The 23,595-nt window shown below is 41.5% G+C and overlaps 1 protein-coding gene across 1 annotated transcript in view; it reads left to right on the top strand.

The window, feature by feature from the left end:
* Nucleotides 1-23,595, top strand: part of sox5 (SRY-box transcription factor 5) — a 182,276-nt gene that overhangs the window by 37,065 nt on the left and 121,616 nt on the right. Inside the window, exon 2 of the mRNA XM_034863668.1 lies at nucleotides 11,306-11,387. The gene's annotated coding sequence lies outside the window, so the exon portion shown is untranslated. The remainder of the gene's footprint in view (nucleotides 1-11,305; nucleotides 11,388-23,595) is intronic.

The following is a 23,595-nucleotide window of genomic DNA, read 5'->3' as shown; positions in this document are numbered from 1 at the left end:
AGTTGCTCTGCCTTTTCATGTGCTATCGAGTTTAGGGACACACATTCAGCAGACACATTAATTTAAGCAGCCTCACACATACCTATAGGTAAAGTAGTTGCTACACACACACACACACTTACCATGTACTCACAAGCCAGGCAACAGCCACTGAGAATACTCTGTCTGGCAAAATCAATAGAAATGTACACATGGGACTGTGTGTGTGTGTGTGTGTGTGTGTGTGTGTGTGTGTGTGTGTGCCACTGGTTGATCCAGGGAAAATGGCTTTTGTTGAGTCCCCTGTGCTATGTAATATTACAGAGTAATTACAGAGTGTGTGCTTTGTTTAGGGGATGTCTAATTATGCTGTTTGGGTTGTGCAGGGCCCTGGGGTGTCACCGTGTGTGAGTGTGTTTGTGTGTGTGAGTGTGTAGCTGTTGAGAAGACAGTAATTGTGGAGGCGGTGTTAATGGTACAGCAACTGTCAGGGAGAGAGAAGAGAGGAAAACAAGCCTGAGTTGTTTCACTTTGGCCTTTTCTCCTAATCTTTCATTACCTCTGTCCATCGGGACATTACCTACAGTATCACCTAATGCTTTATTTATTTCATCAAAAATCACCTTTTTAGACAAGGATTCTAAAACATTACTGTTTTTTTTCCTGTTGTTAAATTAGTTAAACTGCTTTCTGTCTGTCCATATTTACTCGTTCAAACAAGACAGCACTGGTTCAGATAGAAATGCAACGCATCCACCTTACATGGCATCACACCCAGTACAAGGCATGAGGTCACCGATTGTTTACTGCATCATGCTGTTAGATAGATTTCCAGCCTATTTTTTTTTTTGTAAATACATAAACACAATTTAGAGGTCAAGTCCGCAACTTTAAAATGACGTGATGATGGTGCATCATGTAAAGTAGCAGTCTAGGATTGCTGAGTTGTATGATTAGTGTCCAAGTAAAACGCACAAATATTACACTATACGCAAGGATTTAATAATCATGGCTGCTTTTCCTGGATTTAAACTAACCCCATATCATCACATACCCTTCACCATACATAGAGACTGGCATGGTTTTATTTTAGTTAGCTTAATAGCTGGGTTGATTTACACTAACAGATGATCTTATGCAAAGTTCCCCATGCCAATCTCTATAATGTTGAAGGGTATGTGATGATGGGGGGGGGAGGAAGAAGACTTTATCAGGTTGCATAGTATCCTGGATCCATGAAATAACTGGCCTTTAATAATGAAAATGTGGCTGCTTCTATGGGAATTTAACATAGGGGTGTGTATACTCATGCGCCCTGTATTTTAAGGTGGAACATTTATTTATTTACAATACATTAGTCATTCACAAAGAAAATTGGTGTCCTTAAAGGTTGGATTTGACCTCATTTCTTAATTAAGACATTAAGATCAATTTCCAAAAGAAGTTGTTTGAATGTTATGAATATATCACTATATCGATTTCGATATTTATAAACGTGTAAAATAACAAAAGTTACGTGAAAATGCATCCAAATAAATTCTTAAACGTTGATTTCTTTTATATTGTCATATTGGACTGGTACAATATGAATAAATATATAACAACCATGTCCACAGAACAGGACATGTTTTACTGGTTATAAATAAAGAGACTAGGGCACCATTTTTCTTTTTCTTCTCTGATTCGTTTGTTTTGTTATTTCTATCTATTTCTTGACTTACACTGTCACTCTGTTGATACATGCACACACGTGGTACGCTCCAAAAGGTTTGTCACGTAATGGACCCTTGCGTTGATGTGCACTAACATGTGCAAGTGGCAATGTAACTGAAACATGATCAGTGTAGCATTTCAAGCGGGCTCTAAATCCAACACAACTAAGCCAGACAGCCAATGGACGGGACACAGCACTCCACAAAAAAAACAAAATATTGCATACTTATTGCAACACTTTAGATATATTGCGATAACAATATTGAGTCAATATATCTTGCACCGCTAGTTTTAATTGACAAGCTGTCAAAGCTCTTAAAGCTATAGCGCGTAGTTTCTGTCGCCCCTTAGGAATTCTAAGTAATGACAACAAAATTGGTAGCACGTCCACATGATATGTGCCTACCGGCACTGGGCACCACCCCCAGCCACCCTCCTCTACGCAGTTGCTAGTAGCCAAGGAAGGATTACAAATATGGAGAGAAGAGGTAATTATCTTCCCTCGAGTGGCATTGAGAGGAGCAAACACTGTAACCAAATGTATTGAACGGACACAGCAAATAGAGGCAGGACAACTAATGCCTCCATGTGTACCATTCAAAACTTTTTGATTCTGAGTTTCAGGACAGCTTTTTTTGTTTACACTACATGAAAGCACTGTAACAGGTTTATTGAGGACCAGTCATTTACTATGAACTGCCCACATGAGGTGAGGACAGAGCAGACCAGACACTGCTCTAGATTTGTGGTTTGAGAGCCCTAGAGAAAGCACGTTATGGCAGTATGATGTTTGTCAAGTGAGTTTCTCTCTGTTACATGTTTGTGTGTTTGTTTCAAGGTCTGTACAAGGTCTCACAACTGTGTATCTGGTGTTGCTATTGACATCCATCAAAAAATGCAATCCACCCATTATGTCTCACAAAGGCGGGAAAGAAAAGCTCTCATTCTTCCTTGTTTATATAATTCTAATTACCCGGGTTGATTTAGACTTGGTAAAGGAAAGTAGTCATGTCGTATTTCAAAAGGAAGCCTTGGATTGAATAGCTATTGACCAGCTCTGAGAAGGGGTCAAGGTACTGAGATGCGTCCTTGTCCATATAACAAACAACACAATACCTTGATGTCACTGATGCATAACTGCTAAACACATTTGTCCCAATAAGTTGTGCTTCAGGATGACATCTTTGGACCCAGTGGTGTGTTGTTTGTATGATAGACCAATCTTCTTTTCATATAATGCGCTCCAGGGCATTCATTTGCCCATTGGATATAATGAAGTACATTTTTTTTCTTGTGAACATTATCATTTATATAATGCAGTATTACGCCCTAACACATGTATGAAGGAATAAATAAAATTGCTGCGGCGATGCTATTGTCCACATAGATCAAATTGAAGATTGAAGGATTTTATGTAGTGCATAGCACAATGCAAGTCCTTCACGGTTGATGCTTTTGGAATAGTGAATTGTGCCTTCAACAGACAGTTAGATAAGTAACTTTCTTTACATGTGTATTTATGGCCTTGTATAATAGTCAGTGTTAGACTACTGTATGATGAATCTTTCTGCTGCGACAGATGTACTTATGTAGGGACATAAGTCTTATTGCAGAAAAATAAGAACAGTATAATGTGTATCTTTATGTCTGTGTATCAACAGTTTGTGTTAGCTGCAGTTGGTGTGTAATGTCAGCACGAGTGTGTTGTAGCACGGCAGGCCGTGAGTACCATGATTAAATAGCAAAGATGCGATGCGTGTGTGCGTGTATATGTGTGTGTGTGTGTGTGTGTATATACCCACCCTAATAAAAGGAAGACATACTTTTTTCAATTTCCTCTAGTGGTATTTAGGCATGCCCTGTGATTGACTGCTGATCAGTCCGGGGTGTACTCTGCCTCTCATCCAGTGTCATCTGGGATTGGCTCAGCCCCCCTCAAGGATAAGCAGGTATAAATAATGAATGGTGGGTAGAGAGGAAAGAGGGTATCTATGCAGATAAATAGAGATTTCTTTTTCTAACATAACACTATGTAGGTGAACAGACCTTAATTTTTGGTGCTCAAAGAACTAAAAAATTGTAACAATTAAATAACAACAGCACATTGTTCCGTTTACTTAGGATAACGCACTCATCTGGCTTTAAACATTTTTGGAAATTACTTGACAACTGGACAACCCTTGATGGCAGATGGATAATCTTTTTGATTTTTGGTAAACAGACCCTACATTCACTGAAGAGTCTTTGCTGATACACTCATAAAGGAATCAGAACCAGCCTATTCGGCCATGTCAATGTAAGAACTTATCAGTGTGTGCTTGTTTTAGGGATTGTTTTCTTTCTGATCAATAGCTGACCCTTCTTAACCAATCATTAACTGTCAACTGACAAGCAGGTAATGGAGTCCTAGTTCTTCTGTCTAGAATGCTCGGAAAGAATTTCTGCACTCAGCGTCTGCAGACACTTGCCTACTTGTACCGGTCGTGCAGACATGATTTTGCGTGCATTTTCTTGGACACTTACAGCCACTGTCCTGGAAACCCTTGCACGTCTGTGCGACTGGTACATGTCCACAGGTGTCTGCAGTGTGTATGTCTGTCAGCGGTGTGTTTCAGTCCTCATCAATACAGTGGCATGTGTCATTTAGTTCTCGGCTGTGAGCGCGGTCCAGCAAAGAACCATGAATTTAGCAGAAAAAGGAGTCTTTGACCCCGGTCACCTCGCCAATAGGAGGTTACAGCCGATGTCCTTATCTGTCTTTATTGTATCCCGTCTATAATTCATTTCACCCAGTTAGTTATTAACTTGTTCGCATTCCCTGCTGCTGTCTTCTATGTGGCTCACCTTAGAAACACATTTAATTAAAACAAATGTGTTGCTAAATGATTCCCGCAGTATTGAGTCTAAATCTTTCAATCTATATGTGGATTGATCCATCAATCAATCAATAAATTAATCAATCAATCAATCTTTATTCTGTCCCCTCTCTGTATTTGTCTTTGTCTGACTCTCACTGTTGGCACAGTCTTGTTACATAACTAGCCACCAGTCCTCTGATCTCCTCACCAAAACATTCCAACAAACCACTTGTATGACAATGTGTTTGTGTTCGTTCTTTTGAATGCCAAATTACTGTAGAAAGCTACTCCAGAACCAATGTAGATAATGCTTCCTTGTGTGTTTAGGTTCACGTCTTTGTGCCTTCATGAGTGTGTGTGTATGTGTGGCAGCCATTGGTGGGGTGGTCCCTCCCCTCTCTGTCCACTCCGTTAGTGGCCTTTATCTTCCCAACAATCAGGCTTTATCTCTGGACACTCCTGGTCCCACGGTAGCCCTGGGAGCAGCAGCCCAGTGCGCCTATCCAACCCAAACCAGACATATTTCCTGCTCCATGTTCACTTCTAAAACCCACTCGACCCAACACACACACAGTACCGAGAGTGTTGAGTCAAATATTAAAACATGCAACTAAAAGCTAAAGTTGCATGTGAGCAAATCATGTTAGAGACAGTTACTGTTTGCTAAAAAGCAAAATCAAATTTGTCAACATCTGCTATAAAGTCACTGAAATCATGATTATATCTATTCGATTATATCTAATTATGGCTTGGCTTTTTTTGTTTTAGTTTAAAGTGCCACAGTTCACATCGCTGATTTGAGTTGCACACTCACATGACTTTACAGTTTGCGGATTTGTTTTATTTATTTATTCATTTATTTATTTTACAGACAATGCTAATACAAGGTACAGGGATAGTACACCTTACAAAATGAATATGGGTGAGATATACTGTAATCAGAAACTCAACACGGTAAGAAGAAGAATGAAAAAGTACATCATGGCAACAAAACAAAATGAAAATAATTAAAAAATTCTATCCAAAAAAAGAAAACATATTCAAAACAACCATAAAAAGGCATCCTTTATTCCAACTGAATACATTGTGAATGAAGAGCCACACCAGAGTACAAAGGCTGCACTGTGTTAGCGTCAGTATCAGAAGTTGCAGAACATGATGTGGTGTTTGATCACAAGAAGCCTTTGGCACTGTGAGATGCTGCGCACAGAGAGGAAAACTGAGAGCATTGATTTCATTGTAGAGGAGCAAGGAGTGTGTGTGATTTGGCCTAATGTGTGTGCGTGAACTGTCTGGAACATAAAACTATAGCGACCCATTCAGGCCTTCCTTTCTCTCTCCTTCCATCAGGAGATAGCAGGGACATTGAACTGTGGCAACAAAAGCAGATTTCCATCAGACAGAGTTTCTGAGAGAGAAAGGCATTGTGTTGAAAGAGGCTTAATGGAAGCTCAGCTTAGAGCTTTATTCACACAAACTCCTGGGTTGGGAGAAACACACACACACACACACACACACACACACACACAAACACCCACACACACTCTCAGTTCTCCCATGTACTAAACACTCCATGTTCTTTTGCACTCAAATTGGTCCTCTCAATTTTCTAATGTTTTCTAATGTATTAATAACAGAGGAGCGTGGACAGGCTTTGTTTGTAAAAGAGAAGAGAAATGTAGTTAGTGCCAGTGCAACAAAGTCTCTTGACCCTTATGGACTGACCTGGATCAGCTCCTTGATGCCAAGCGCAAATAAATAATAATAAACAAAGATAACATAAATACAATATTGTAAGGGGACCTACGTGCAATTACACTCTATGTTTTTTGTAATACTGTTTTATTCCTGCTTAGGGTCACATGGTACATGAAAGTCTAAGATTCTTCATAGTCATGTGTCATGCTCTCAATAGAACACACAGGCCTCCACCCATACAAAGGTCATACATTTGTAAACAGTGGACACAAGACGCCACATGCAAACAGGAACAGGTATTTTGAACTTTGGTTTGAATAAAGAGATGAACTTTTTGAAGTATATCGACTCAAACAGTTGTGTAGACTTCCCAGCATTAATTCACATATTAACCCAAGTTCCCTCCTGCTTTTGGTGTTCCTGTGTATTCACTAACCAGCTATCGGGTCGCCGGTGAAAGCCCTCCTGTAGTGTTCTCTGTCCTGCGGTTGTCTCCGTCATGCTGCCGGGCCCTACGTATCCATACATCCATGCCCTGTACCAGGGTTAGCTTCTGTTTTAGGGCAGGGGGCTTGGCGTTCTCCTTTACCTTGTTAAGGTAAGCTCGATTAGCCTCCTTGTGCACACTTTTCAAATTTACTTACAAATTCGTGGGATGTTTCCCTGTAATAAACTGTCCACATATTTTACATATTTTTTGATTTTACCCCCTTCCCCTGCAAGGCACTTGCTTTTATTTGACACAGTCATAATCAAATAGAACTCTGCTGCTTTCTTCCGGGGTTTCTTCAAGGGTACAAACGGCCGAAATGGGTTTTCTCAGGAGGGGGGCTGGCGTCTCCCTTAGAGATAGGGTGAGAAGCTCAGTCATCCGACCGGAGCTCGGAGTAGAGCCGCTGCTCCTTTTGCGTCGAAAGGAGCCAGTTGAGGTGGTTCGGGCATCTGGTAAGGATGCCTCCTCGGCGCCTCCCTAGGGATGTGTTCCAGGCAAGTCCAGCTGGGAGGAGGCCTCGGGGAAGACCCAGGACTAGGTGGAGAGATTATATCTCCAACCTGGCCTGGGAACGCCTCGGGATCCCCCAGTCGGAGCTGGTTGATGTGGCTCGGGAAAGGGAAGTTTGGGGTCCCCTGCTGGAGCTGCTGCCCCCGCGACCTGATACCGGATAAGCGGATTAAGATGGATGGATGCTTTATTCCGACTTTTGGTAGTGCCAGGATGCCAGGCAAGGGGCACGGACATGTTTTCAATTTGACACGGAATTTCAAAATGTCCGGGTTCCCAGTTGGAAACTATGCACGTCTACGGGAAATGTCATCTATAGGAAGATACAATGTTATTTGCTCTGTTAAAAAAAACATTGACAAAAACGAAAAATGAAGACATTTACTTGATTATTTCATTTTAGTTAGTTTTGCAAACAGACATTATAGTTTTAGTTTAGTTACCGAATTTTGTAATATTACAATTATTATTATTGCATTTGTATTTTATTAACAAAAATGTTTTTTCCCCAACTAGTTTGTTATTTTGTTCTTTTTCGTTTACGATTCTAACCTTGGTTCAGATAGAACATAAAGTGAATGTTAGGTAAAAAATCAATGGGGAAAAAGCGAGTTTAGACCGCATTCTCGGCAAAGGCATTTCAGTGCAAGTTGAAAATGTTTCAACAGCATTTTTCCAGTCCGTCCCCTGTGATGATGGCAGCTGAAGTTATACTGAAATTAGCTGTCCTTCTCCCCGTCTCAATAAACATGCAAAATGAAAACGTATTTCATAACATGTGATCATTTAGAGAGTGCACTGAGCAACGGTAACGAATATATGTGCTCCCTGATCACTTCAACCACCAAATGACCTGTGTGAGTTAGAGAGCAACGTGGTTGAGAGCCTGTGGGGACGTTTAAACTTTTGTCTCTTCATAAATAGGATTCAACCCTGTGTTTGTTAGTTGGACAGTTGCTAGCTAGTTAGCTAAACAGTTATCATTGTGACTTTAAAAAAGTTATTTTTCATCAGTCAGCTCCAGTTACATTCCCGCTCCCCTCTTAGCTGGAGTAAGATCGACCGCAATTAGCATATAACCCGGGAAAACCAAGGCGCTTTGTAGCCACATATGTGATCTGAATGGAGACGCAGATATGTGGCTGCATGTGAATTAAAAATTGTCTTAAATCTCCCGTGCATTTTATTCAGATGCAAGAGACTTGAAATGATGAGCACAATGGCATTGTTAATTGCAGTTGCCTCATCAGGTGCTCTTTGTCTACCACTGTGCATTTGACCTGCGCCAATAAGAGCAACAATCCCCCAAATAGAAAACATAATTTCCTGCTTTTTCCCCTATATCACACTCATCATCTTGTACCATGCTTTCCCTGTCCAAATCTTCTCTTTTTCTCTCTTTATATCAGTGTTGTCCTCTTCTGTAGTACATGTAAACTAGGGATGAGCGAGCAGGCTTGCCATGGATTAACCGCGACTGACTCCAAAAGTTGCAGTCAGACTTCCTTATTATGAGATGTGTAAGATCCACACACACACACACACACACACACACACACACACACACGTGTACACAGTCCCAAGGTTTTCTCAACTAAGTGTATACAAGCAGTACTGTCCCCAAATCACATCGCCCAATATTCCCCGGGAAAAAAAGACTACACAACGGCTGCTCCCAAATCTGATTGGTGTTATTTGTAAGTCAGCCTAAATCTCAGAGAAGCTACACACACAAATGGAACAGGGCTTACTAATCCATTTGTAAGGCAATAGGCAGGCAAACAGGCAGGGGAGAGCTTGCCAAGTGTTGTAATCACAACTAAAGATGATGAGCCCACTCCCTTCGTCTACACTCTACAGTACTGTGTGTGTCTGCGTGCGTGCACGTGTGTTCTTTTGTGTGCGTTTGCATGTTTGTCCTACATCGCCTCCTTTACAAAACTGTGACAAGTGAGAGAGAAAATGAATCGGTATCAAGTGGATAATCTACAAAAGTACACTAGGAGCTTTTCCACCTTATGCAAGTCCCCCGCTCATTCATTTTTAGATACCACGCAATCTCTCTGAGAACAACAACAAGCCGGCGATATGAGTTTTGAAAAGGCAGTAATTGTAAGCAGGTTGGGGAATAAATTAGAATGATGACAAAATACAGAGATAAATCCAGCTTAAGAGAGATGTACGCCACTGTTTATTTGATTTCAGCTTTTCTCTCGATCCTGCTCTTTTTCCCTCCCTCATTGCTGATCTTTTTTAGTGGGGTGGAAAAATGGATTTTTGTCAGCGATTTGGCCCTGAAATAGCTTATTGTCTAAGGCAGCCACTGTGCGGGTACAACGTCAACATCACATGTGTGTGCGAATGCGCTCGCCTGTTTCCATGGGGAGTAATGGCCATGGAAGTGTGTATTGGCTCTGCTGGCACAATGTGCCACTGTGCTCATTGGTTTTAACTGGTTTGTGTTTGTGTGTCTGTGTCTGTGTTTGTGTGTGTGTGTGTGTGTGTGCACTTCTATAGTCTCTCTTGTTGATATTTATAGATGGAGGAATTTTGGTTGGTAGGAGGAATGTAGGGAGCAAGAGGGGGTGGGTGAGGGAGAGAGAAAGAGGAGGAATTAAGGAATGATTAGAGGAAAGGAGTAGATGATCTGTAGAAGGACAACTAGAATGAGTTAATCTGCCGTGAGCTTTTTTTTTATTCTGACACTTCCTTCCCACTTTTCGTGTCTTTATGTGCCTGCTTACCTCCTTTCATTCTACTTTTCTCTCTTAACTCACAATTTCATGCTCAGTGATACACAACACCCAATCATCATTCACTCAGTTTATCCAGGCAAACTTGGGCTCTATCCGTTTGAGAGTGGAACTGTTTGGCATAAGAACTATAAGACAAAAGAGTTAAAGAAAGTTGAACAAATAAAAACCCTGCTTGATTACAATCAAATTTTTTCTGTTTGCTTTCTTACCTCCTATCATCTGGTGTTCTTGATCGTATCACTCTAAAGTCCGCATCTGGATTTTTTAAAGGTCAGCGGTCCGGAACACTTGTCCATAACAAAAACAGTTAATCAACTTAGTGATAACTTTGAAGCAACATAAATTCAAGTTGTGTACTCCTTTTTCCAGGTCAGCTTTTTAACCATTACCACTACCTGGAATTTGGTACCGGTACCTTTTTCCGTTAGCCTACTTTCTCTCGAATACATTTTTTATTTCAGCTATAAAAATAAGTCTAAACCTATTTATGTTTTAAACGTCTCATAACATGGGGCTCTTTGGATGCTTTTATATAGTCCTTAGTGGTCCCCTAATACCATATCTGAAGTTTCTGAAGGAAAATTACAGCCACTAGAGCCAGTCCCACAATTAGCTTTGTGCCATTTCTGAGTCTGTAGCTTTTGAGGAGGGGGGGCGACAAGGTGGAGGCTGGGGGTGTGGCCTTGACCAACTCCCACTTTGCTTGATTGAAAGCCATTATGTCTCTCTCTCTCATGGATGGTCTCTCTGGGCGGGCAAAGTAGAGAAAGGGGAGGTAGCCTTGCTCCTTTATGACCTCATAAGGAGCAAGATTCCAGATTGGCCCGTCTGAGCTTTCATTTTCTCAAAAGCAGAACAGGATACCCAGGGCTTGGTGTACAACTATCAGTATGTCTAGCCACTGGAGGACCAAAGTCAGGCTGGGGGAACGCATATTAATGTTCAAAAACCTCATAAAGTGAAATTGTCATGCCATGGAACCGTTAAGGGAGGGGAAGGTCAGCTATGGTCTGTTACACTACTCTATATTCAACTTCCCTAACAATGTATGGATCAGTATAAAATGTATTTTAAATAGTAAATGTTGAACTTCATAAGGTGTTGTATTCATGACACGCGGTACGAGCTGGTTCCGGATTGATTCATCGTTCGGTTCCAAAAACGCACCTTGGTCCAGACTTTGAGAAGCTCTGGTTTATGTGTTTCTAACCCCGCGGTAATGCACATCTGATTATCTGCCTTTTAGATGACGTGAATATTGTGCTATTAATACGTCTTTTGTTCTTCTTTTTGTCCAGGAGTGAGGGGGACCAGCAGAGACCCGGAGGATTTGATTACTTCAGGACAATTTTCGCTTCAGGTTGACCCGTCAAGTTACTGGTAGGAGCTCCAACTGATCTCTAATCTCCATGTACACTGACAGTTCCTTCCATCAGTCTGCCAAAATTAGGTTTACAGTTGTAATTATTAAAAATAACCTACTCCAAGGCAACTAAACACTTTCATACTTGTTTTTGTTAATTTCTTACACACATTTGACAGTCAATTATCATACTGGTTAAGATATATTAATCATAGTAGATACATAGTAGCCTCAATACTGACCATGCAATGCAGCCACTCTGTAAATTTCATAATCAGTGTTGGGCAAGTTACTTCCAAAATGTATTATAGATTACTAGTTACTGTCATTTGAGAGTAATCAGTTATGTTAAACCATTACTGTCTCTGAATTGTAATGCTTTACACTACTTTAGATTTACTTTCACCAAAATACAGAGGAAGTTTGACTTGGCAGGTAGCTTGTAAATTTCACCACTCAATCAATAAAGTCTCCTCTTATACTTTAAAACATCATTGATTATTTAGAATATTTTGTATAATTAATATGAATATGCAAATTAACCAAAGCTATAAAAATACATAAGTAAAACATACAATACACAAGTAGGAGAAAATTAAAATTAAAAGTTAATTAAAAGTACCTTACAGTTGTATTGAATATGGCATAGTTGCTCTCCACTGCTGATGAAAAACAATGATATTACAGAACGTGTAGCAAGCCTAAACATAACTTCCCATCATATTGGTATATGTCAGCAGCTCGGACACACTGCTGTCCGCGCTGACGTCACCTGTTGGACACAGATGTTGTCCGTACTGTCTCTGGTTCTAGCTCTGAACACGGATACAGAGACAGGACAGCTCACTTCAACACAGTGTAATAATGCCTGAAAATAATGTCCATCTCGAAAATGTATCTGCAGTCACCTCAACCTTCAAATACTGCAACAGGAAATAATCCTCACGGCTTTTTTTTCCTGTGAAGAAATGTTTTGCGGTGTTGGTTAAAAAAAAAAAAAAAAAAAAAAAACACTAAATGTTGCGTTAAAATGCGTTGTAACTCGCCTTACTGAGATTATAACGGTTATAATATTACCAAAATGTAATTAGTAATGCCTTATATTACTGAGTTACAGCAAAAAGAATACTGTAATTGTGTTACTTTAGTAACGCGTTATTCCCAGCGCTGTTCATAATAAGGAAAAGGTTGATTTTATTCTCTTGAAAAGTGCGCTAGAAAGTACTAACCAGCAGCCAAACTGATATATTTAGTTGTTTTCCGGCAGAGGGCAGGTCTTTTAACTACACAAGCTACGTATTCTCTGCACGGTCACTTGTTTCTATCTTGAGAACTTTGACTTCTCATCTAAAAACTTTGCACAAAAAAATGAATTTGACTGTTGAATTTCTGTAAATGTTGTGACACGTCATTGAAAAAGTATGCCGAGGGATGCTCGGCTGCAGTGGACGCTGCTGTGTGGAGGGCAAGGCCTGGAGTCAGAGGAGGGCATCGGTAGCAAACACAGACCCAACACAAACGACCATGAAATAGGGGCTCAGCTGATACTGTCCGCACGCTCTCTGTGCTTGGGTCTTTGTATGTTTATGTGTGTGGAGAAGTCCAGACAGTGTGTCAAGGCAGTGTCATGATCACAGATTGCGGCCTCATCACTGCTCTGCTGAGGAGATTTAGCTGGCACTGGTTACACTGACCGTGGCCCGGGTGTGTTGTAGTGTGTTTGTGCATGCGTAGATGTATGAATGTTTGTAGCAGCCTTGTCAGATCAGCCATGAATCTGCCCACTGTGTGTGTGTCAACCAGGGGTGACCTTTTTTTGCATCACTAGAAGTGTGTGTGTGTGCGCGTGTGTGTGTGTGTGTGTCCTGTGTCCTAAGCTGCAGGCAGGGAAAGTTCCTGCCTGCGCTGTGCCAGAGAGTTGGAGGGGACACCCCGTTCATCTGTGTTTAGGTTTGTTTTGCTGTTGGAGTTTCCCGGCCTAGCGAGAAAGGGCTGGTCTTCTGCATCAGTTTCATGTTCCGTTTCTTGTTACCTAGCAAAAATGGATTATTATTAATCTCCACAAATGTGACTCCACCTTTAAATCCCATTGCCAAAAAACTGAGCAGCAAAGAAGCAAACCTAACATATAGATTTGAAAATAGAAAATGTACGGTTGACATAATCATGCTGTTTGTAATCACTAGCACAGTGCCCGTTCAGGATGTGCCTGTTCAACTGGCTGATTGCTAGGCTTGTGGTATTGCTGCTTGTAGCTTCCTCCAGAGCCACTGAACTCCAAAATTACTTACAGAAGGCCACTAAAACATATTTTATAGCCTAGGCCTACTACTGACTGACTGTGTACTTTTACTTTGGAGGAACACCTTCTACTACTGCATTTATATGATGTTGCAGATTTAGACTATACTCACAAATTATCACGATTAAAATGTGGAGTAATTACAGATATTTTCCTCATGCCGATGTGACAAGCGCTACCCAATCCAGATCGTTATGAGAGCCAATCTGCGTTATTAAACACCTGAACTGGACCGAGTACAGAGACGGCCTCACATTGGACTCTGAGAGATGGAGTTAGCCAGCTCCGGTGTGTGTGTGCGCGTTTGTGTGTGTTTCTTGAGAGAGAGAGACAGAGAGAGAGGGACACAGAAGGAAATTGGAAAGCCATGAACATCAAGTGTTTTAGTTTAAGTACATTTTAGTGTTGTCCTTTTTTGTCAACGATACACGTTGATACACAGTCAGTGTTTAATGACGCCGGTGCTGTCTTGTCTTATCATTATTATCGTTAATGACTTTATCACTTCAAGCTGAGGTGTTCATTTTGGCTTAATGTTGAAGTATGGATTTGATTATTATGGGGGTATTTTGCCGACGGTATAAGACACGGAGGAAGAGATCTTTCTCTGCCCGGTCAACTCCGAGATGACGTTATGTTCTGCTATGTGCTATGTGCTTTTGTTATATATCTTGTGTTGGCAAAAATACCTTTTTATTAAGTTTCCTTTTGGCAAAATGTTCAGAGTGAATTTAAGGTGGGCTTTTATTATGAATGGTAGATGTTTTTTATATCAATGCGTTATGGCAGCCCTTTTTTGTCTTTAGCGCTTTAATCAACCTTGTTCTTCAACCTTTATTGTGCAGCCGTTTAGTTTAATTCACAGTTTATTAACATATAATATCCAATGCTTTCCAAACTGCTCCAAATCCCAAACCCCAAGTTCATTGGGTGCCCAGGACACGCACACACAGAGAAATAATATAACACAGAAAGAATATTAATAGTCACTTTACAGTTGCATGGATTATATGGAGAAAAAATTCCTCCAAGTTAAACGTCAAACCGCCATTCTCTCGAGAACGACACATACTGTAGAAGCGTTTTCTGATCTGACGCTCCTAACTCAAGGACCACATCCTTTGTCTGTTCCTTCCACTTGAACACACATACATGCAGTTTTATTGGGAGGACTGTTTAGAAGCTATACAGTGGCTCTATGTTGTTGTTGTACCTTGGTTTTCTGATTGCCGGTGGGCTTAGGACGCAGAAGGTGCAAGAGGACGTGGTCAGGGCTACCGCCGACAAACAAGTCAATCGTGCACAGCCGCTCACCAGGTTCTTTTTCTGTATATTTCAGTGATTTATTTAGATCATTGTCCACTCAAGGCACTCTTAGCTAAAGCAATTGCCTCGAACCTTTACAAAACAACATGAGCAAAGCAAAACAAGCATTATAGAATCGTTGCACAAAATAATAAACAAAAATTTGTTCTATTTAATAGATTTTATTGCATCTTCACGCAAATTCTGTTGCCATGTTTTGTTGTTGTTGGTATTTGCACCATTGAACCCAAAGCTTTGCTTTACTGTAGGTCATAAACATTTTCATAAGACTAACAGATCTTCCGTGAAGAGCAACACATCTCGCAGAGCGTCTCCCTGCAGGAAATATGCTATTCTCCATACGTGCTTGTTAATTAGCTTAGTTCCGTATCTCGCAGCGTGTTTCTCATGGCCAACAGATCCCCGGTCCCCTCTCTCCCAGCTCTGTCCAGAGCTGTGGGAGAGCTAATTGGCAGCTCAACGGTGATCATGCAAATGCATTGGTGCTTACCAATAGCCTGGCCCATCAAAACATTACGACGGCCATTACCCAGTGCTGGGGCCAGCCTAACGAACATATGCTACCCCCTCCCCCTTCCTCCCAAACAACCTCCCCCCAATTCCTAAACTCTTATTTATGTGTTTAATTTAATGTGCGAGGGAAGAATTTCCGAAATTACATTTGGTTTTCGTTGGTGCCTCTAGAGAGTGGCGGCGTTATAATAACATGGTAATTTTTTACACGTCTTTATGAGAAATGAGAAAATTAATTCTTTCTGACAAGCTGTAATTATTGGGCTTGGAACAGTTGCAGCTGAACAGTTTGGGCGGCGGTAGCCTGGCACAGAGAGAGAGAGAGAGAGAGAGAGAGAGAGAGAGAGAGAAAGAGAGAGAGAGAGAGAGAGAGAGAGAGGAATGCAATGATAATTGACAAGAGGTGCCGGAATGATAGGGGGATGGAGGAGGATGAGATTGGAGATAGAAAGGGAGCTGAGGATAGTACAAGGTTATGGAAGGAAAAGTGCTAAGGGATGAGAGGAATAGGGCGATAAATGTGGGGAAACAGATTGAAGAAAAGAAGGACAACAGGAGAGTATAAGAAGATGGAAGGAAAAGAGAGGAGCTGAGGTGAAGGAATTTGAGAAGCCTAGGTTAGATTAAAGGAAAGAAGGGTAGAAGTGGGAGACAGAAGAGGTGAGAGGGAGAAGAGGGAAATGGAGGTGGAGGAAGAAATTGAAGAAAGGAGTGCTGAGTAAAGGGGGAAGAAGGCTGCTGAAAAAAAGATAAAGGGTGGAGGACTTAAGGTGTGAGCAGAGAGGGTCAGCAGAGAAGTGTAAGCTGGAGAACTGTTTTTTATAAAAAGGAGGACAAAGGTGTGGAGGACATTTGTTCGTGAGGAAGCACTGTTCTATTGAAGGGCGATTAGAGGAGAGGGAAACAAGGAGATGGCAATGGAGTTGGAAGAAGAGATTTAAGAAAGAAGAGGCGTGAGTAAAGAAAGTGGAAGGAAAAGAAAAGACGAGGGATGTGGGAGAAGATGAGGAGGGTAACGGACAACATGTGTGAGGAGACGAAGTTAGATTAGAGGAAACTTGAGGAGAGGAGTGATGCCTCAGTGTGTCACATCAGGTAGGAGTCCCTGTCCCTTTGTGTGATGTCATCAGAGGAGGCTCCTCTCCAGCACCAGCAGCTCCTTATGTGTCGAGGTTACAACACATTAATATTCAGTGTACAACCAGCCTGGCCACACTCCAGACCTTCTTAGTCTCTCTCTCTCTCTCTCTCTCTCTCTCTCTCTCTCTCTCTCTCTCTCTCTCTCTCTCTCGCACACACCGCACCAGCATCTGCTCACACTTACAGAGCTTCTTCCTCTTTGCTTCATCAAGCACAGGCATGCGTTCATACAGAAACCTCTGAGCATATACACACACGCGCGCACACACACGGCTTCCTCTTCTTTGGCCCGTCATGTGCTGAATATGGAACGATATTGATATTATGCGCCCATATTGTGGTTTCTCTACAGTTATTCACCCAGGAGGCTGCTGTGAAAGCACTCTTATCGTTGTTTGGTGTCTCATTTAACGACACACTTCTGGTGTGTGTCTGTGTGTGTATCTGTGTGTGTGCTCATGCATGCTCAGCCAAGTGGCCATTTGTTTCCCCAGCCTTAAAATGAGAACCAGTGTTTCTCACTGAACATGGGTGTGTGTCTGTGCGCATTAGGGCTTGGAGGTCATGGTGATAAAAGATGTTTTTTTTCTTTTGTACAAAAACATCAAAATGTGGAAATGTCGTGTTGTGTTTCAAAGTTAAAAAGAACTTGACACTTAAAAAAATCTCTTCCTCTTCTATATCTTTGACAGTTTTAATTGAGCTCCGCATGTGTGAAAGGTTATGTCTGTTTTAAATCTGATAGTGAGAGACGTGTGTGTGTGTGTGTGTGTGTGTGTGTGTGTGTGTGTGTGTGTTCTTCTCCTTTCTTCCCGTTCATTTGTTGAGCGTGTTCCATTTTGTCCTGTGCTGTTAAATGTTTCATCCTAGCAAAGCCATGATGGGACCTCCTGGGGATGAGGCATCTGCCCGCCCGGCCACACGCTGAATTATACATGACAGCACAGGACACTGTGTGTGACAATGTGTGACTGTGTGTGTGTGAGAGAGAGAGAGAGAGAGAGAGAGAGAAGAGAGAGAGAGAGAGCATTTGTAGGTGTCACTGAGTGAAGTGTCCACTATGTTGCGTGACACTATTTCAGATCTGCACTGAGCTTTCTTCAGTTGTATATAGTCTGGCGGGTCCTCTCTGTGTGTGCAAGTGATTGTGTTATGTCTCATTAAGGGTTTAAATAGTAGAAAGAAACTTCAGTTCTATCAGTTGACCAGGGCCAGGCCGGCTGCATCTCAGCACTATCTTTGTGCTGGAGCTATAGCTGCTGCAAGCCATTCTCACAAGGGGGAAAACCATTTGTTCTGGATTATCGTAATTGTTATGCATCTTCTGCTCAATGTTGGACAGGCTATTGGGGAAAATTAGTTTACCTTGCCACACAATGCTTAACTCACCATATAAGGCGGCCAAAGATGGGAGAATATCCATTTTAATTATTGACAATTGTCCCACAGATCATGAACCAAACATGAGGTAGAGATAGTCTCTCAGATGGTAGTTATACATTTATTTATTTTATCAGCCCGATAACACAAATTTGCTTCAGGGGGCTTTACAATCTGTTCAGCATATAACACCTTCTTTTCTTAGAGCCTCGGTTCAGGAAGAATAATGAAAGAAAAATGAAGAAACTTCAGGAAGAGCACATGTGCACAGAATAGACCAACATAGTAAAATTACAGTATTGACACTCACAAAACTATAGAATACTCTAGAATGTACTGTATATGAAGAAAATGGACCCAAGAGGACATTGTTTTTTAAATGTCTTCTTATGCCACCAAATGTTTTAGTAATTTTTCTTGGCACGTTAAAATACCAGCTTATCCCTTTCCTTTAAAACTTTCCATGCTAACGTTTTACAAGAAAACAGATATGGAATGACCAAGTTCGCTAACTGTACCTGTGGTCCTCACACATTCAAATCTATTTGGGTATTTAGACATATTTTAGCATATTTTGGCCAATACAACTTCAGCCACAATAAAAAACTTTTTTAATTTTATTTTGTATACACACCCCCAAAAAACCAACGAGAAACTTGTGTCTTTTCAAAGGTTAAATAACTGACCCTCTCCGTTTGTGTGTGTGTGTGTGTGTGTGTGTGTGTGTGTGTGTGTGTGTATAAGAGAGTGTTCTGCACCTGAGGTCTTGCTACTGTGGCTAATGAAAGCCCCATCTTCTCATGCAAATGAGGCTGCTGTTAACCCCAATCAGAGAGGTTGCCGAGTGTGCATCAATCCCACATCTCCCTGAGTGCTACGCAGGCAGCACACAATGGTTCCCACCCTTCCATAGGCCCACAGGTAATTACTGGGAGCCAGAAAGGGAGAGGGCCAGGGGAGGCAGGGTCTCGGGCAGGTTTGCGTGGCCGCCCATGCTTTTTTTTAATGTCATTTATGGGAAACACAGGGTTGGTTTGCATGTCGGGTCAAGTGCTGTCTCCTACCACACCCCTTCGTCCAAAACACGCACAGATACACATCCGCTCCCAGTGTGACAGGTAATTAAAGCTTGAAAGTGGCTGTGCTGTATGTAAGAGTGGGAGGTCAGGGCTGCTGTCTGCTCCCTGTTGGCCACAGAGTGTCACCTCTCTGACTGCATCCACAGTAGCTCCATTAGCACCGCGTCGGCCCGCCCACCCACCTTTTTTTTCTCCTACCTGTCATTTCACCGCCCTATGTTCGGCCTGTTTCCCGTCTGACAGTTGTACATTTGTTGTTTGAACAGCAATGCAAAATGGCAATGAAATGACAGTAAAATAACCACGCAGCACTGACCGTTCCTCCCACTTAATAGCCACCTTCACATGGCTTCACATCACCAGTGGCTGTCAAGTTTACTCTAAAAGTGAAGAGTGTGTATGAGTTTTGTTGATTATAGTTCGCCATAAAATCTCAAACGATTGTTGGCATGAAAGTTAAGTGCAATATGATGTGTCTGTTAAAGTAATGACATGCAGCAAAATCTTTCCTGCAAATTATTTTGGTTTTAAAGAGAGAGAGGGATTTCTGATTGACGAAGTCCTCTAAAGTTTGGGAGTCACATTACCCTAAATTTGAGCACACAACCCTGTTAGATTATTGTGTAACTTTAACTCTTAAAGTCCACTATTTACCTTGCTATGAAAAAAGTGTATGTGTGTGTGTGTGTGTGTGTTTATATATATATATATATATATATATATATATATATATATATATATATATAAAACTCAAAAATACATATATAACTCTAACTCAAACTTGACTTTCTGGATCGATTGTCCGTTTTAACCTGTGCCTGAACGAGCGCAGCCGTCCGCATTGTTTTAATGCAAGGCGGATTTTGCGTGTGAACACCCACTATAGAGGAGGGTGTCATGTACATATTTTAAAGCCCCCTTAAGGCTATAAAAATAAATATTTGACTTGGCCTGGAGAAGAAAATGTTTTCCACAACCAACATAATTCCTTGAAATTAGAAAATGCTGAAATGCTCCGTCTAAACCGTTTGGTTACAGACAGTACACAATGTGGTTGTACGTTAATGTACTGTAGGATACATCATTGGTTACATCAGTGTGTTGCTGTGTGACCGCTCCCTTCTGACTTTAATACTAATGTCAGTTGTCAGCCAATTACTCTTAGATGTTAAAGGATGACAGATAACCAACAAGGTGAGTCCTTTGAACCTTGCCCTATGGTCTGGGCCACGCTCTCTTCTCATTAGTATTTATTGTCTACACTCTAAATATATTCTCTGTCACACACCTCTTTCCCTCCCCACTTGACTCCAGGCATGATATGTGTGTGACTATCTGCAGGTTCTTTTTCTATATGTGTGTGTGTGTGTGTGTGTGTGTGTGTTTGAAGAGGTTGAGCTGTGTATACCATTGTATGCAATGCAAAACAACTGCTTTCCACAGAAGAACACTTGACCGACAAAGGACATCAAAGCAGTCTTTTCCAGTGGGGCAATAATAGGCACCTTAACACCATCATGCGCTCAACCCTGTGGGCAGTTGACGTCCTGCTTAAATGTGATTGGAAGTGAACAATTTTTCCGTGGCTTGAATGACAATGCCGACGCCTGTTCCCCTACTTGTCTCGCAGTAAACCGGTTAGAGGCCTCCAGTAGACTCTGTATTCGATCCATTTTGAACGATTAGGTTTGCCAAGCCATATTAAGTTTGTGGATCATCAGCCTTTGTGACCCAAGTAGCCTGAAGGTTCTTTTGCTCTGCTTTTAACTCGTTTCTATGCAGAGGCATTCTGAGATGATTGTCTCTGTGTGGAACAGTGAATTCCACAGATCCATTTATTAGCAGAAAGAGAACATATTTAACTTTTCTTCTTTACAAGTAGCTTCCATATGATATGGGACTGAGTAAATGAGACATCTGTGTATGCTTTACAAAGACGGAGCCAGCTCTTTAGTAGAATAAAGCTTTCTCTCATAACAGCTGCTCTGAATTGGTGTGAAAACGGTACATAAGTCATACATTTCTGCAAACAAAATAAATGTCTTTGACATTCCTAAGTACATTTTTTCAACCTGTAATATTTTGGATACTAATTTTGGTCTACTGATTAGGCGCCTGAAAACCGAAATACTTTCAATTGATAGCCAGCCATATGAGCCAGTCGCAAAGTAGGAAACAGTTTAATTTCCATTTCAAGAATAGATTGTAAACTACACGTCAACAAACAAAACACATCATATCCTACTGTAGGGCCACTATTCCAGTCAATGAGTGTGTGAGACGTAGAGCTGGGCAATATATTGGAATTATATACATGTATATATCATGGTTTTGAGACTAGATATTGTCGTAGATTTTTGTAATATGGCATAAATGTTGTCTTTCCTGGTTTTAAAGGCTGCATTACAGCTTTGCGTCCCGTGTGCAAACACCTAACTGCACCACCCCTCAATGACAAACAGGATTTTAGTAGCCTTGTATGTAATGTGGGTTGCCCTTTTAAAGTGAGTAGAAAGTTTGATTCAAACATACATTCATCTTCATACACAGTTCATCTCTTTAAACAACATCTATCGCCTATCCTTAACTAACTGATATTAACACTGTTTGATCAAATTAGATTTATACCTCAATGTCCCATTCGTTTTGAATTCCTTTGCCCTTTTTTAAGTAAGGAAATATACATTGTGACACAGCTATTGTGCGCTTTGTTTTTCCACTTTTTTAAAAGAGTTTTAATAGTTTAAAAAACAAACTTATGAGAACAGCAGGTAAGCTTTAAGCGTCAGGGTGGATGCTTCCCTCGGTAGTAGCTGACTGACATTTGAGAGCCAGAGTCGCTAAAAGACTGACTTTCAGCGCCTGTGGTGTGCCACTGAATGGAGAACAGCCAACCAAAGTTGAAACAAGAATTTCTCCCGCTTTTTCAACAAGCAGACATAGCGTTGGTTATGTAGCATTAGCAATTTAACCCCAAAATTCAACATGGTCTTAAGGACCAAGACAAAAAACAAAAGTTGTATAAAGTATTTAGTGGCTGCAGAGGGAACTGCGTGATATCTGATTCATTGCCTCACTTATTGTCACTTGAGTCAGCGGATGAAGACCACAAGTTTGAAAATTAGAATGATAAATCCTGCGGGAGGTGGGATCTGTTCCATAACAAACCACTTCCTGTTGCACTATACACCCCCCCCCCCCCAAAAAAAAAAACAAAAGTGGTGGGAGGAAAAGGAGTAGAACGTTGGGGAGAGAGAGAGAGAGAGAGAGAGAGAGAGAGAGAGAGAGAGAGAGAGAGAGATCCTCTTCTCTTCTCTGAAACGGGCCCCAGGACAGCCTGGGTGAGCCGGGGTTTCATTATCCCCCATCCCTCTGTGACGAGGGAAAAGAAAGACGGACGTGAGAGAAAGAAAGAGAAAGAACAGAACAGAGGAGGGGAAGAAGAAAAGAAAGAGGCGTTTGATAGAGCTGTGTGGAGACCGTGTGTGAATGAGCCAGTGAAGGGCAGCCATTGTCTTGCTGCGACCTCAATTTGGTACTGTACGCTCCTCTTTTTACTGCGCTGTCTCGAGCCACAATGCCTCCTTTCTCCTCCGCTCTACTCCCTCTCTCTCTTAAAGAAATAGGGGGATTAAGGCCCACTGAGGGGAACTGCGTGTCTAGATTGCCAACTATCATGACTCCTCGCAATGGGACGAGAAGGCAGCGGGATATTCCAGCAGCATTTGTCAATTGTTTGTTTGTGCAACTCACTTTTTGTTTTCCCTCTTTCTCTTCTTTTTTCTCATTCACTTTTGTCCATTATTATTCTCATGGGCTAGTGTAGTGCATATAGAAAATGTGGAATGTGAAAGCGGAAAAGGAATGAAATGTATTTTTGGACAAGCTAAGGAGGGAGGTGCAGGAACAAAAAAAGAGTGAAAAATAAAAAAAGGGACAGAGAGAAGGAGAGCACAGCTGTACTTCCTGTTTACCCAGGCCTTGTTTGAGACAGTGGGAAGGAACAGGGGTTGCATTCATCTCTTCTTTTCTACCTCCGCTGACCCCCCCTCCCTCCTCCTGCCTCATTCTCCTTCCATTCCTTACTTTGTCCTCTTTCCTTGCAGCTCTCTCCCTCTTTCTCCCCTCTTGTCTCTTGCAGATAAACTGTATTGAACTCAAGAGGATGAGCTAGATTAGGCAGCGTGTAGCGCTACTTGGTAGGCATGGGTTTGGGACCGGGACTGATTTGGAAGCAGACATTATTATTTAATGTTCGGACTGACAGCTATTATCATAGATAGGGAGCGCGGATATGACAGGGGAAGAGATAACGTAGACAAAGAAGAAATAGAGAGATGTATGTAGGAGAATGACGGATAAGAGGAACCTTTTAAGCAATTTGCTCAACCTCCCCCCAGTGCAGTTAAGTTATTAGGAAGTTCCCCCCCACCATTTATTTTTTACAATACCACAACATGGAAGACACACACACACACACACACA

Source organism: Etheostoma cragini, chromosome 23, assembly GCF_013103735.1.
Source record: "Etheostoma cragini isolate CJK2018 chromosome 23, CSU_Ecrag_1.0, whole genome shotgun sequence".
NCBI classification, from domain to species: domain Eukaryota; kingdom Metazoa; phylum Chordata; class Actinopteri; order Perciformes; family Percidae; genus Etheostoma; species Etheostoma cragini.
The sequence above is the reverse complement of the archived record's forward strand: the minus strand, read 5'-3'. Positions and strand labels throughout refer to the sequence as shown.